General features: G+C 43.7%; 1 protein-coding gene across 1 annotated transcript in view; it reads right to left on the bottom strand.

Annotated features, from left to right (window-relative positions):
- The window catches only part of MED12L (mediator complex subunit 12L), a 319,598-nt gene that overhangs the window by 263,716 nt on the left and 43,726 nt on the right, over positions 1-12,156 (bottom strand). The gene's annotated exons all lie outside the window — the stretch shown is intronic.

The following is a 12,156-nucleotide window of genomic DNA, read 5'->3' as shown; positions in this document are numbered from 1 at the left end:
TTCATGAACGTGTTGTTTTAATTAAACTTTATTTTGAGATAATCATAGATTCACATGAAGTTGTAAGAAACAATATAAGAGAGACCCCGTGTACATTTTACCTACTTTTCCCAAATGTTAACATCTTGCAAAACTACAGGACAATATCATAACCGGGATACTGACATGGACACAATCCACTGATCTTATTCAGGTGTCCCAGTTCTGAGTGCAGTTTTGACCACTTGGATTTGAGGTGTCAAAGATATTCATGGGAAGATGTGTCCAGGGGCAGGTGGATACACAGGTCTGACATTCAGAAGGCTCAGGGTGAAGATACGGACGTGGGGAACTCTATCATACGTGGGTGCAATGCCTTAAACGACGGGACTATGACAGCAGAAGTACCCAGCAGACACAGCCGCAGGTGTAGGAAGGCTTATTCTGCAGAGTAAGAACATGGCTTGTGCACTAACTAACTCAGCCCTCTCCTGCGCCCTCAGCATTATGTTTACTCGCTTGGCGGTGAAGAGCCCAGGTTCTAGAGTCAGGTGGCCTGGCTCCTGTCGCAGCTCGAAATCACTGAGCAGCTTTGGAGTCCTGGGCAAGTCACTCAGCCTTTGGATGCGTCAGTTACTTGTCTATCAAACAGGCTGATAAGTGTACTTAGCCTATATGGTTATTTTGAGAATTAAGTAAGATATAAGATGCTTAGAACTGTGACACAGTTTGCTGTGTCACAGCACAGCGTGCTTCTGAGAGGAAGCGAACTTGCATGATTTACAGGCCGGGCGGCCAGGAGCCCACAGATGGGCAGGAAGCGACCTTGGCTGGAAGTAGGAACTCTCTGGCCAAGACAGGAAGACAGGTGAGGCCTGGCTGCTGCACGTAAGTCCGTCCAGGTGTCTGTCGGGGTGGCAGTGGGCAGGTGGCTGAGGGAGACTCACGGAGTCTGCTCCTCTCTGAAGCCCAGGAGAAGGGTGGTGAGACGGGAGGGGCCTGCAGACGGAAGTGCAGGTCCAGCCAACCAACCGCTCTGAGGAGGGAGGGACAACGCCCCCCCGAAGGATAAGGGCCCTTACAGGGCAATATATAAATAACTGTGCAACTGCGTGACTGATGCTTAAGGACCTCAGGGTGAAAAAGAGACCAAGTGGCCAACCATGGAAACGGGCGGCAAGGTCTTGGGCAGGGAGAGGAGGAGGAGGAGGGGCTGATGAGGAGGGAGCAAAGGAGACTTGAGTCCCAGAGCAGCAAGGAGACTCCTATCTGCCTACCTGCCTTCCTGCCTGTCTTCGAGACGCCCGGCAGCATCTCCTACCTGAGGACAGCCTTTGACCCTTTTCTTGGTTTTCCCCTCTCGCTATCAGGTCTCCAATTCCTGTTCCCAGGCTAACGCAGACAAATGCTAACTGTTGCATTTAGGGACTTTTTTTCCAGTTGTCCCTTTTCTCTGTTAACCCCATAAGTGCATTTGAAGCCCAGGCAGAATCCAGTTTTAGCCCCTGGAACGAGAATGTCTTATCCCACCCATCGGCCAAGCCACGAGGTTCTCGGCACCAGCACCGCTTCGCGGTTTCCTCCTGACAGAGGGGCACGTGCGAAACGCCTGCCGTGACAGCCCCACCCCTTCTGGGGAGCAGGTGGGGGGTGCGTTGGAAATGAATGTTATAGTTATCAGAGGGTGAGTTCCTCAAATCCTTCCCAACTTCTGAGTGAGCGACGGCCTTGGCCTAGCTGAGATATTCCTCTCACGGAATAACAGGGATATTAGTTTCCAAATATTAAACTGGTGCGTTTACTTAACCCTGAAGGACAAGTCCCCACCGCCTTCCACATCTGAGACCAGGCTGAGGACTTCATCGCCGCAGGAGAGGACAGCTAGGGCAAGACAAGAGACTCGAGGAGGAGACCACAAATTCGCCTCCCTGTGAACCAGAGAACATACCTCTGCGCGTTCCTGCAGCCTCGGGAGTAAAGGGGGGCCCTCCTGAGGATTTGTGGGGAGGAGAAACGCGGGCGCGGTGCTGGTGAAAGACCCACTGCCGGCCCTACTGGAGGCGCCAAAGCTACTGAAATTACACTACATCGGACGCTTGGTTACCCTTGCTCCTCCTCCAGCTTCTGCTACAGAGGAGGCAGTAGAAAAGCCCCAGTCGTTTGTGGAGCAAAAATAAACTACCTTTTCTTTTTTTTTTTTTTTTTTTTTTTTTTTTTTTACTTTTTGCACTTTGCATTGGAATTTAATTCCATGACCAGTTGTGCTTTGACTAAAGCTTCTACAGTAAGAGCAGCACTGTGTTTACTTCTTAGGTCCTAGACGTAGTTGCTGTAAAGTCCGTAGAGTCTTCCACTAGGACGCGAATACAAATACTACAGACATCACGTCGCCAGATAACCGTGCAAAGTAACTCCAGACCAAAAGGCTCTAAAACATAAAAACGCTTACACATCATACAGACCACGCAGACCCACCCCCTGTATCCTCTCCTCCAGCACTCACCTGGTTTTATTTTGCTGGAGATTCCAAGACCGTATGATACAGTGTACGGTACGATATCATATATCAATATGATATGTTTATTTCCATCTATTCACCTTAGTTGTGTTACTCTCACAAAGACGTTCCAACTGACCATTTATCGACCCTTAATGTGTTTTCTATCCTGTCAATATATTCTGTATACTCCTCGACTCCAAAATCATGGTGAGTTGAAATGGGCAGAAGAGCCACTTTATTGCAGGGATTTCATTTGGACGATTATACACACTTTGTCTGAAAATGACCCTGAAACTTAGAGTATGTCTTTTTTAATTTAAAAAAAAAAAAAAAGCTTTCTATTCATCATGGAATTAACATTCCCGTACAAATTGCAAAAAGAAAAGATCCAGCTTTTATAAGTATTACAAAGTTAGTAGCTTAGAGCCCCTTACAAGAGCAAGGCGCTCTGTGCACAGCACGGAGCAAGCACCTATTTTCTGAAAGGAACATAAAAACATGCACTAAAGATACACATAAAAATACATTTCAGAAGATACACAAGAAACATTACAACAATTCCTTCTGAAGTGTGTGATGAGGGGCCGCAGGAGGACACAGTGAGGTGAGACTTCACTGCGCCCTTTGGGGTGTTTTGTGTTTTTCTACCATGGATATGTGTTACCTACTTTTAAAAAATGTTTAAGTCACACAAGCAGCTGTCTTTTCTCAAAATCCTCCTGTTTATGCTTTAAGCAATAGATCTACAAGATGCACAACAAATAAAAACTCATGAAACACTGAGCTTTTTGAAACACCCCTCATACCTCACCCCATCCCAGCCTCACAGTCGCCCCTCTGATATGAGCTGCTTAGAAACTCTGCAAAGCAAACAGGACCCAGAAATGGAAGTCCAGGATGGAATTCTCAGTTCTCCCACTTTCCATGGATCTTCTCACCCTAATTTGTAAAACGGAGATACCTAGCTACCTCAGAGGGATTCCGTGAGGACTGCCCCAACTGACAATATAGAAAACCAGGCTGCAAACTACAAAAACTTCTAACAAACAGATATTTTTGCTGTATAATATGTTCCAGGTACAGATGTACATGTACGTATTGATAGCCATAGACAGCAAAGAACTAAACTTTAATTAAATTGGGACTCTGATCACTATTTTATCACAGATTCATTGGTTCGATCAGGAGTCAACATTAAAAGTGACTAGAAAACAGAGAAACTGCTGAGTGGCAATGGGTTCTGAACAGGAAATTCCAGACCAGGTAATTCACCCAAACCAACAAGACCAGAAGAAATGACAGTGGTAAAGACCAAAGCAAATACAGTACACATAAAAGAACTATAAATGTAACTCATTTGCTCTCAGTTTGCCAGAAAGGAAGATAACTAGCTAATTTAAGACCAAGAAATACTTTTTAAGACGTGAAAACAAAACAAAGCAAAAATTTCCCAATTTTTACTTAAAGGCTAGATTTCTTTAGGGCCCAGCTCATATTTAACTCTTACAGAAAACCTCCCCTAATTTTCCCAGCCTCCCAATCGTTTCCTATATGATTACTGGTAATCATGTACTGACTGTTGCTCTGTGTTTTATGTATGCATCTTGTTTCCATAAAAATGCCTTTAAGGCAGCCCCCGTGAAGGCAGATAGCACAGACTCCATTTGGTTAAAAACTTCACAGCATCTACTCCAGTGCAGAGAATCTTAATATACTTTTTTTTTTTTAACTAAATCACTCTTTATTCAAATGAAATATAATAAGTTCTCTGAATGCATTTCTCTAAGAAATTCAAAAAGCAATCATGAGCAGACATTACCTTTAACTGATCATAAACACACACACACACGCACACACACACACAACCAACAACCACCACCACCACTACCACAAACTAGCATTCTAACATGGACCCGGCTATAACATTTTTACTTTAGAAAAAGCTGAAATATGTTTCCATAGGGCAACAATGTGGAATGCAGAGTTACACCGTAGCATATTAAACTTGATGAGAACATTTAAAAGTGTATATAAATCAGGAAAGTAAAATGGCGGTTGACAGAGGTGGAGGGAGGGGAGAGAGGGGAAAGGAGAGTTTATTTAATGAGTATAGAGCTTCAGTTTTGCAAGATGAAAAAGTTCTGGAGACCTGTTGCACAACAATGTGCAGACAGTTAGACTGTACTGTACATATAAAATGGTTAAGATGATGAATTTGATGTGATTTTTACCTCAATTTTTAAGTCTCTGTAAATTTTACATATCCAATTAACTGAACAACTACACACCTGGAAAAATATAAAAGTCTTCCAATTTTTGTTAAGGTCCCAAGGAGCAAGCACTTGGCTGAGTGAAAAATAAGCTCTCGTAATATTATCTAAGAAGAACTAAAACTGTAATGCATTCCCTGAGCTTCCTTCAAATCTTTTGCATGAAACACATTTTTTTACAGCAAGGTATCTTCCAGAAAAGGTATCAACAACACAAAAATAGAGAGTAATAATTTGGGACTGAGATTAGGCTTAGCTAACTTTTTATTTATATCAAAGTTACACTTGCACGTGTCTTAGAGTCCCGTAGCTCTATATGACTTATTGTGAAAAACAGCAGCCCACTGTCCATAAACTCCTCCATTTCCCATTCTGCAAAAGCAATTATTTTCAATTCTTTCATCCACTGTGTTTCTTTTGTTGACCGCTTTATCTCTAAATAACATACTTGCAGTTGTACTTCCTGATTTTAAGCATTATCTATTGGCTTCCTACTACGGAAGATGATGGGATATTCAGCTCTCCTTCACCTCCCACCAAGACGTTATGTACTTAGATATTTCCTTTCTTCCTAACATGTAGCAGATTTTAATTCTGAATCTAGTATATGTCTATAGCAGGGTAAGACAAATAAGTAACCACGGCCTTGTTACTAGAAACCATTTCATTGTCCATGGAACTGATATGAAATAAAGGTAAAATCAAAGAAATTAATAAAAATCTTTAATGTTAAATGGAAATGTTAGAAATGAATTGGAAATAGGAATATAAACCCCCGTAGGAATGCACAACATGTGTACACACACATGCATTCACAGATATATATGTATCCCATCCATCCAGATAGGGCTTAGATGCCATGACATCCCAGTAGCAATGCGCACTTTCAGAATCCAGATCTTGCTTTCTAAATACCGTTCCCCACTAGAAAGAAGTAGGGCTCCGTAAAGAAATGGCTGATTGCAGACCTGAGGCAGAGAAAGTACAAGATGAACCTGGGAGACTTTCTGTGCCAAAAAAGAAGGAGGTGCTCTAAGTCAAATGGTGTCATGTCAAAGGACACAAAAGAGCTTGAAACATCTTCCATTGGCCACCTTTGGGACAACCTGAACACTAAAATGAACAACAAGTATAACAAGTTGCAAAATGCTGAATGAAGGAATATCCGTAAGCCCGTAACAATGACCAAAGATAAATTTTTTTAAATAAGAAAAAAAAAAAAAGGAGAAACTCATTTATTAAAGAACTAAATGTGCAATTACAGCAATTCTTACTCTGAAAACTGATACTCAAAGGAAAGGAATTTAGCATTTATTCTGCCTTTTTTTTTTTTTTTTTAGAAAGAATTATGATTTATCACAGCTGATGAGGGACAGCCCATTTTTACAGAAGAATGCCAATATCTAGCCATTCCCAGTGAAATAATGGTTTTGGACTTGGTTCATCAGTGGATGCTAAAACTTTCAGGTGAAAGGAATGGAACGGTTGCACGTGCCAAAGGTGTACTCATAGGTTCTGTTCCTTCTATTGGAGAGTGGTTTTTACCAGATATAGCCAGAGTTACCTCACCAATCAAAACCTATTTTTCATGCCTAGGTAAAGCATGAATTTAAATTATGCTTATGCAAGCACATCTGTCCAGCCTTCAGGGTTATTTTCATAGTAAACAAGGCAGATATCTCCTTTATGACAAATAGGATACAAGGAACACGTGAAAATGTGGAGGCAATCTTGACTTGAAACTCAAAACTTGTCCCTGGAATCAAAAAAAGTCTGCACCGTCTTCAAGGACCCGAACTGAATGTAAGCTGGTTGGCTCAGATAAGAAACCAGACTGTCAATTATGTGTTTAGCAGGGCTTATTTTTGCAGTCCAAATGGCTCAATGAATATGTCACAAATTAATTACCCACTGAGCAAGAAGGGGAGCTGTTTCTTCTATGTATTTTGGGGGCGATAAGGATGGTGGTTCCGAGAGTACAGTCAACCAAGAAAAGTCTCTCACCCACCCCAAACACCCAACCCAACAAAACCTCAGGGGTACAGAGGAAACAACTGGGGGTGAACAGAGCAGCTCCCTGGGCAGTTTAACCACGAAGCATTTTAAGCTTCTTCTAATCTGTTTCCCCAAAAAAGGCCTCATGCCCATGATATGACTTGTCACCTTTCACCATATTGAACACCCAACAATTCCTAGCCACAATTAGAGCTGCTCATCTTGCAAGCAATTTCATCTGTCTCTCGCTTCTCTGGCACCCTGGGCTTTGCTAGGCTCTGCCTGCTCCCCGTGGCACCCGCGAGAACAGGAGTTCTGGCTCCTCGGATGCTGCCCACGGCCCCCAAGTCCTGCAGCCTGTTCCCAGCCAGCACCTTTCTCCCTAGCGATGCTCCTTGCCTCCCGGGGCCAGACCTACAACGTGCACATGCCCCCGGCAACCATCACAGTGCGGAGGAAAGAACAGACGTCTCCTAGTAGGTCCACTCCATGTGCACCAGCAAGCGACTTAACTTCTGAGGCTTGGGCCCCGCATACACGGAATGAAATAATAAAACCTACGTTGAAAGCATGTTGTCATGATTACAAATAACGTCTGTAAAGTTCCCAGCACAGTGCCTGCGATAATTCGTGGAGACTGGCTCATGATAACTGCGGTCCTAGTGCAGTTGTAGCATACTATTTATTAACGGTCTGTATTTACCGGCCACTTACTGTGTGGTGGACACTCTTCCAAACGCTGTAGAGGTACTGACTCACTTCATCCTCAGAAGATACTGTCAGTTACGCCCAGGGGACAGACAAGAAGCTGAGGGGGAGTGTGACGACAACAGTAATAGTAGTGAGAAGCCCTTCCAGGGCGCCTCATCGTCCCGCTCTAGCAAACACGCCTCCCCACAGCCTTTCCGCACTGCCCCACGGGTACCTGATGCGCCAGGTCAAAGTAAACCCTGGCGGTCCCATGTCAAACCGCCTGATGGCCCTACTCCCCCGCAGATGCCATTCTTCTGCCAGAAATGCCCTTCCCTGCATGACAGACCCCGACTCTGTCCTCCAAGGCAACGCTGCTTCTTCCAAAACTGCCCTCAAATGGCACTTCCTCTGCGACCTCCCTGGGCTTCCCGAGCCCCTTGGGACTTCCTCCGCATTTTATGTGCTTCGCTGTTTGCGCTTCCTTCCTCCTCTAATACCTGGAGTGTTTGGCTGTGTGCCCCCTCCCCGCACTTGTGACCACCGGCTGGGGGGGGGGAAGTGACCACATTCTCCGCCTCCGTCCCCACCGACCAGCACAGCGCCCAGCACAGACTCCAGGGCCCGGTCTGGACGCACGAGCTGAGGGGCTCCGTCCCCCACCTGCACATCAGTGTCTTCATCTGTGAACTGGGGATAAAGTACCTTTCTCCCAGGGCTCCTGAATAATAAATCAGGCAATAGACAGAATGGACGTAGAGCTGAGCCAGTGCTCACTAAGAAAGGGGGAAGGCAGTACCACGGCACATCACAGCCACCCTGGTAGCCCTGGGGGGGGCTGTTCTCACACTAGCCCACAGGAAACACCCTCGTAGGGCCCAACGGCAAAAGGAGGAGGTATCCCCAAGGCTGGAAAGCTCATTTTCACAGCACGCGTCCGTCAGGAGCTGATTCAATCTAGGGCCGTCGGGAGCGCCAAAATCCCGCCCACCGCAGTGAGGGTGACACTATAATTGCTCGAGACACCCACCGTTACAGTGATAGCAATAATGGTATAATAGTAAATACTAGAGTTGTATGATGAACTCATATAACTCATTAACGATAAGACTCCTCCTTATTGTAGGGGAAATCCCTACAAATAATCGTACAAGGTTCTGTGTTATTTACCATAGTCCCATTTCCAAATCTGTTCAAAGATTTTAATTATATAACTCTGTGTAAGTTTTACTTTTTTATTTTTAAGTATTAGCTAGCTCGTTTTACTGATTGATTGGTTTCTATTTTTTTAATTTTTTTTTTTTGGGCCGCGACGCACGCCTTGCGGGACCTTAGCTCCCCGATCGGGGAGAACCGGGGCCCCGGCAGCGAAAGCACCGAGTGCTAACCACTGGACCGCCAGGGAATTCCCTTAGCTAGCCCATTTTAAATGCTTTTCTCTGGTGAGCTCAAAACACTTAAGACAGTTAAATATTCTTGTTTTAAAAACAAAACTTCATTCAATTCCAAAAAATATCGGAAACCAAATATGTATCACGTCTGATATTCTTTCCCTCGAGTCTCTAACGCTCATCTATTAGACGGCATTTTCTAAACATCATGTCCACCTATAACCTCTTATTTTTTCAGGTCTCATAAAGAGGGAGAATTAAAGTCTCTTCTTCCAAGCTTCCCTAATTCACCTCTGTTTTAAAATCTCTGCCCTGATGTTAGGATTTGTACAAGTCAAATATTTCTTTGCCCCCCTTGAAACTACACATGCAACCTCACCCAGAAACCCAAGGCCCCTCTCGCCCCTCTCACTTTTGGGTACACACTGCACTAGGTTTGCCGGCTGCGAGCTCCCCCCCAGGGCAGCAACTCACTTAATCTACATTTTAGATCTGTAACTCTGCATAATGACAGTGAGGATTTCTGCGTTGCTACATTTAAAGAATGTACACAACAGGCCTGCTCCCTTGTTACTGTTAGCCCACTTAACATTAGGAAAAACTCTCTTCAATAAAATCAAACAGCAGTGCTTTATAGCTCTGTTCCAACACTGAATGTGGGAACTGAAAATAAAACATATGTTTCTATTACAAAGGAATAAAGGCCATTTCTACTGAAAACACTTCACAGATCCTAAGGACGATCATCAAGACAACGGAAGCCATAAAACCAACGCCAGAAGAGGGTGACACTCGATAGTCAATCTTGCCCCAAATGTGCTGAATGCTTCTTGCCCCAAATGTGCTGAATGGTTTCTAGAACATAGAAACTATTACTGCAAGTTAATCTTCTGAAGTGTATGCAATTTAATGCAATTCAACACATAAATATGTGTGTAGTTGCTTGGCTGTATAGCTTGCTTGGAGTGTGAAACTTGCTACATTATGGCCATGTCTACACAGCCAAATGCTTCCAAAGGCACTGTGTAATTTGCTTAAAGAAGCTGAAGAAGGTGCTGAAGACAAAGTAGTAAGTGAGAGGTACCAGGTGTAACAGAATGATAGCAAACCAAGATCAGATATTTGAAACTGTGTGCTCTTTTCATATAGTATAAATAGTACACTACATTTGCGTTTTTAAAACACATGTAAGAATATAGAAAGAGCAATTGGATATCTACCTACTTAAATTACCTATTAATCACAAAGGATAAAACAGTAACTCTGCAGTGGAGAAACCTGATAGACACCACCTTACCCAAAAGCTCAAAGTTATCACCCCCGGTACTGGGACAATGTGAGGGGAGGTACCGAGACACTCACAGCATCACTTCCGTGATACTCCCACCAAAAGTGCTTAACATGAATCTGATGATGAGCAACTGGATAAATACAAACCGAGGGACATTCTACAAAATAACTGGCCTGTTCCCCTCAAAAATGTCAAGGTCAAAAAAAGAAAGGCTGAAGACCATGGCAATTAAAGGCCACGGGGACCATGGATTGGATCAAGGTTGAGGAGACCCATGTCTGGAGAGACTAAGGACTTTGCTTTCAGTCACCCAGCCACGTAGCACCTGAGCCAAGACGAGTACAGCCCAAAGCTCTTTCCGAGATGCTAGACCTAAAAGGTTAGGGGTGAACTTCTAAAATTCACGCATTTTTAAAATATTTTTAGCCTTAAGCATTTTTTAGGTCAAAGCTTTTATACCCTACCCTGAGAAAAGGACAGTAGGCAATTGACCTTTATGGATTTAACATTCACACTTTTTAATACACAAGAATAATCATAAAGACCATGTAATACTCTGTAAGTAAACAGAGCCGAAAAATGGAATCGTGTGTTATGTGGCTTATGAAACAAGAGAAAACACAGCTAGTGGGTGAACCTAATCAACTACCTGTTGTAGGTGTGCAAATAATAGAAATTTCAGCTTGGGGGGGTGGTTAGAAAATAATCCCCTCCCCAAACCAACTGATCACACTGGTAAGGAAATTAATAGCAAAAGTAACGAACCCAACAAGAAGTCCATGATGTTCTGAGCTAGACACTGGAGCTAGGCTTCCCTCCATTTGGTAGAGGAAATCATACAGTCCTGGTGATGCACTCATATCTGGGAGGCCTAAAAACTCTTAACTACGTGTTCTTCACAAATGATGAGGGTCCATCAGACTTTCATTTGTCCTAAAATTGTTTTACATTTCATTTGGCAGAATCATTCCTGCCTGATCACCTTTTTTTATGACAGTTAAAATCAGATTACATGGAATATCAAGGAAAACAGGAACAAGTTACCAAAAAATATGAAGAGCATCTAAGGAATGGAGAGTAGTCTCTCCGTTATAGCTAGCAATGCTGAAGGTTTCAAGGATTACAAATTGGAGCAAATTAGAAAATGAAAAGAAAAAAAAAAAGCATGCACACATACACACAAACGCTTCAAGCCTAACTGTTCGTTTATTTATCGTTAAAACTACTGAGCATCTTTTGTATGCCAGGTACCGTCCCAGGAGATCCAGCACAGAACAAATCTGACAAAATATCTCATGAAGAATCACTACGGTTCAGAGTCAGGAGAAATAGGTGATCAATAAATTAAAATATAATGAGATGGCATTAAGAGCTATGAAGAAAAATGAAGCAGGACGTGAAGAGAAGGCTTATCTTAGGAAGTGTCCTCTGAGCTAAGCCAGCAGTGGGGGAGAGGGCAGGCCAGGGGGATACTGGGGGGTGAGAGGGAGAGTGGCAGCCATGGGTCAATGCCTGAGGTCACGATGTGCATCCGGGCTGCTGGCGCTGGCTGAGGCACATGTCTGAGAGAGACAGGCGGCCGTGAGAGGATGCTGAGCGTAGGCGTGAACCATGATGTATGTCCTAGCAGGATCACTCTGACTACAAACTAGGAAGTTGTCATTAGAGGGGCAAGAACAGAAACAAGATCCGCTGGAGGCCCTGCAATAAAAAGCACAGGCGAAGGTGGGGTTGCTGGTGCTTTGGGCCAGGGTGGTAACAGCGGAAGCAGGAATACCCTGTTGGATTCTGATTAGAGTTTGAAAGTAAAGTTAACAGGATTGCTGAGGGAGTAAATGCAGAGTTTTGAGAGAAAGAGAAAAGCCCAGAATGACAATATGTCTTTCATCCTCATTCGCCTGATGGCTATGTATAACATTTACTACGGAGAAGTCTGAGGAAGGAACAAGTTTAAGGATGGTGAGAAATCAACTTTGATTTGATACACATTAGGTTTCGGATACCTATTCGTCATCAAAGTAGAGGCGGCTAAGAAGCAAC

The sequence above is a fragment of the Balaenoptera musculus genome, chromosome 4, assembly GCF_009873245.2.
Source record: "Balaenoptera musculus isolate JJ_BM4_2016_0621 chromosome 4, mBalMus1.pri.v3, whole genome shotgun sequence".
Taxonomy (NCBI): domain Eukaryota; kingdom Metazoa; phylum Chordata; class Mammalia; order Artiodactyla; family Balaenopteridae; genus Balaenoptera; species Balaenoptera musculus.
Note: the sequence above shows the minus strand (reverse complement) of the source record. Positions and strands in the feature narration are given on the sequence as shown.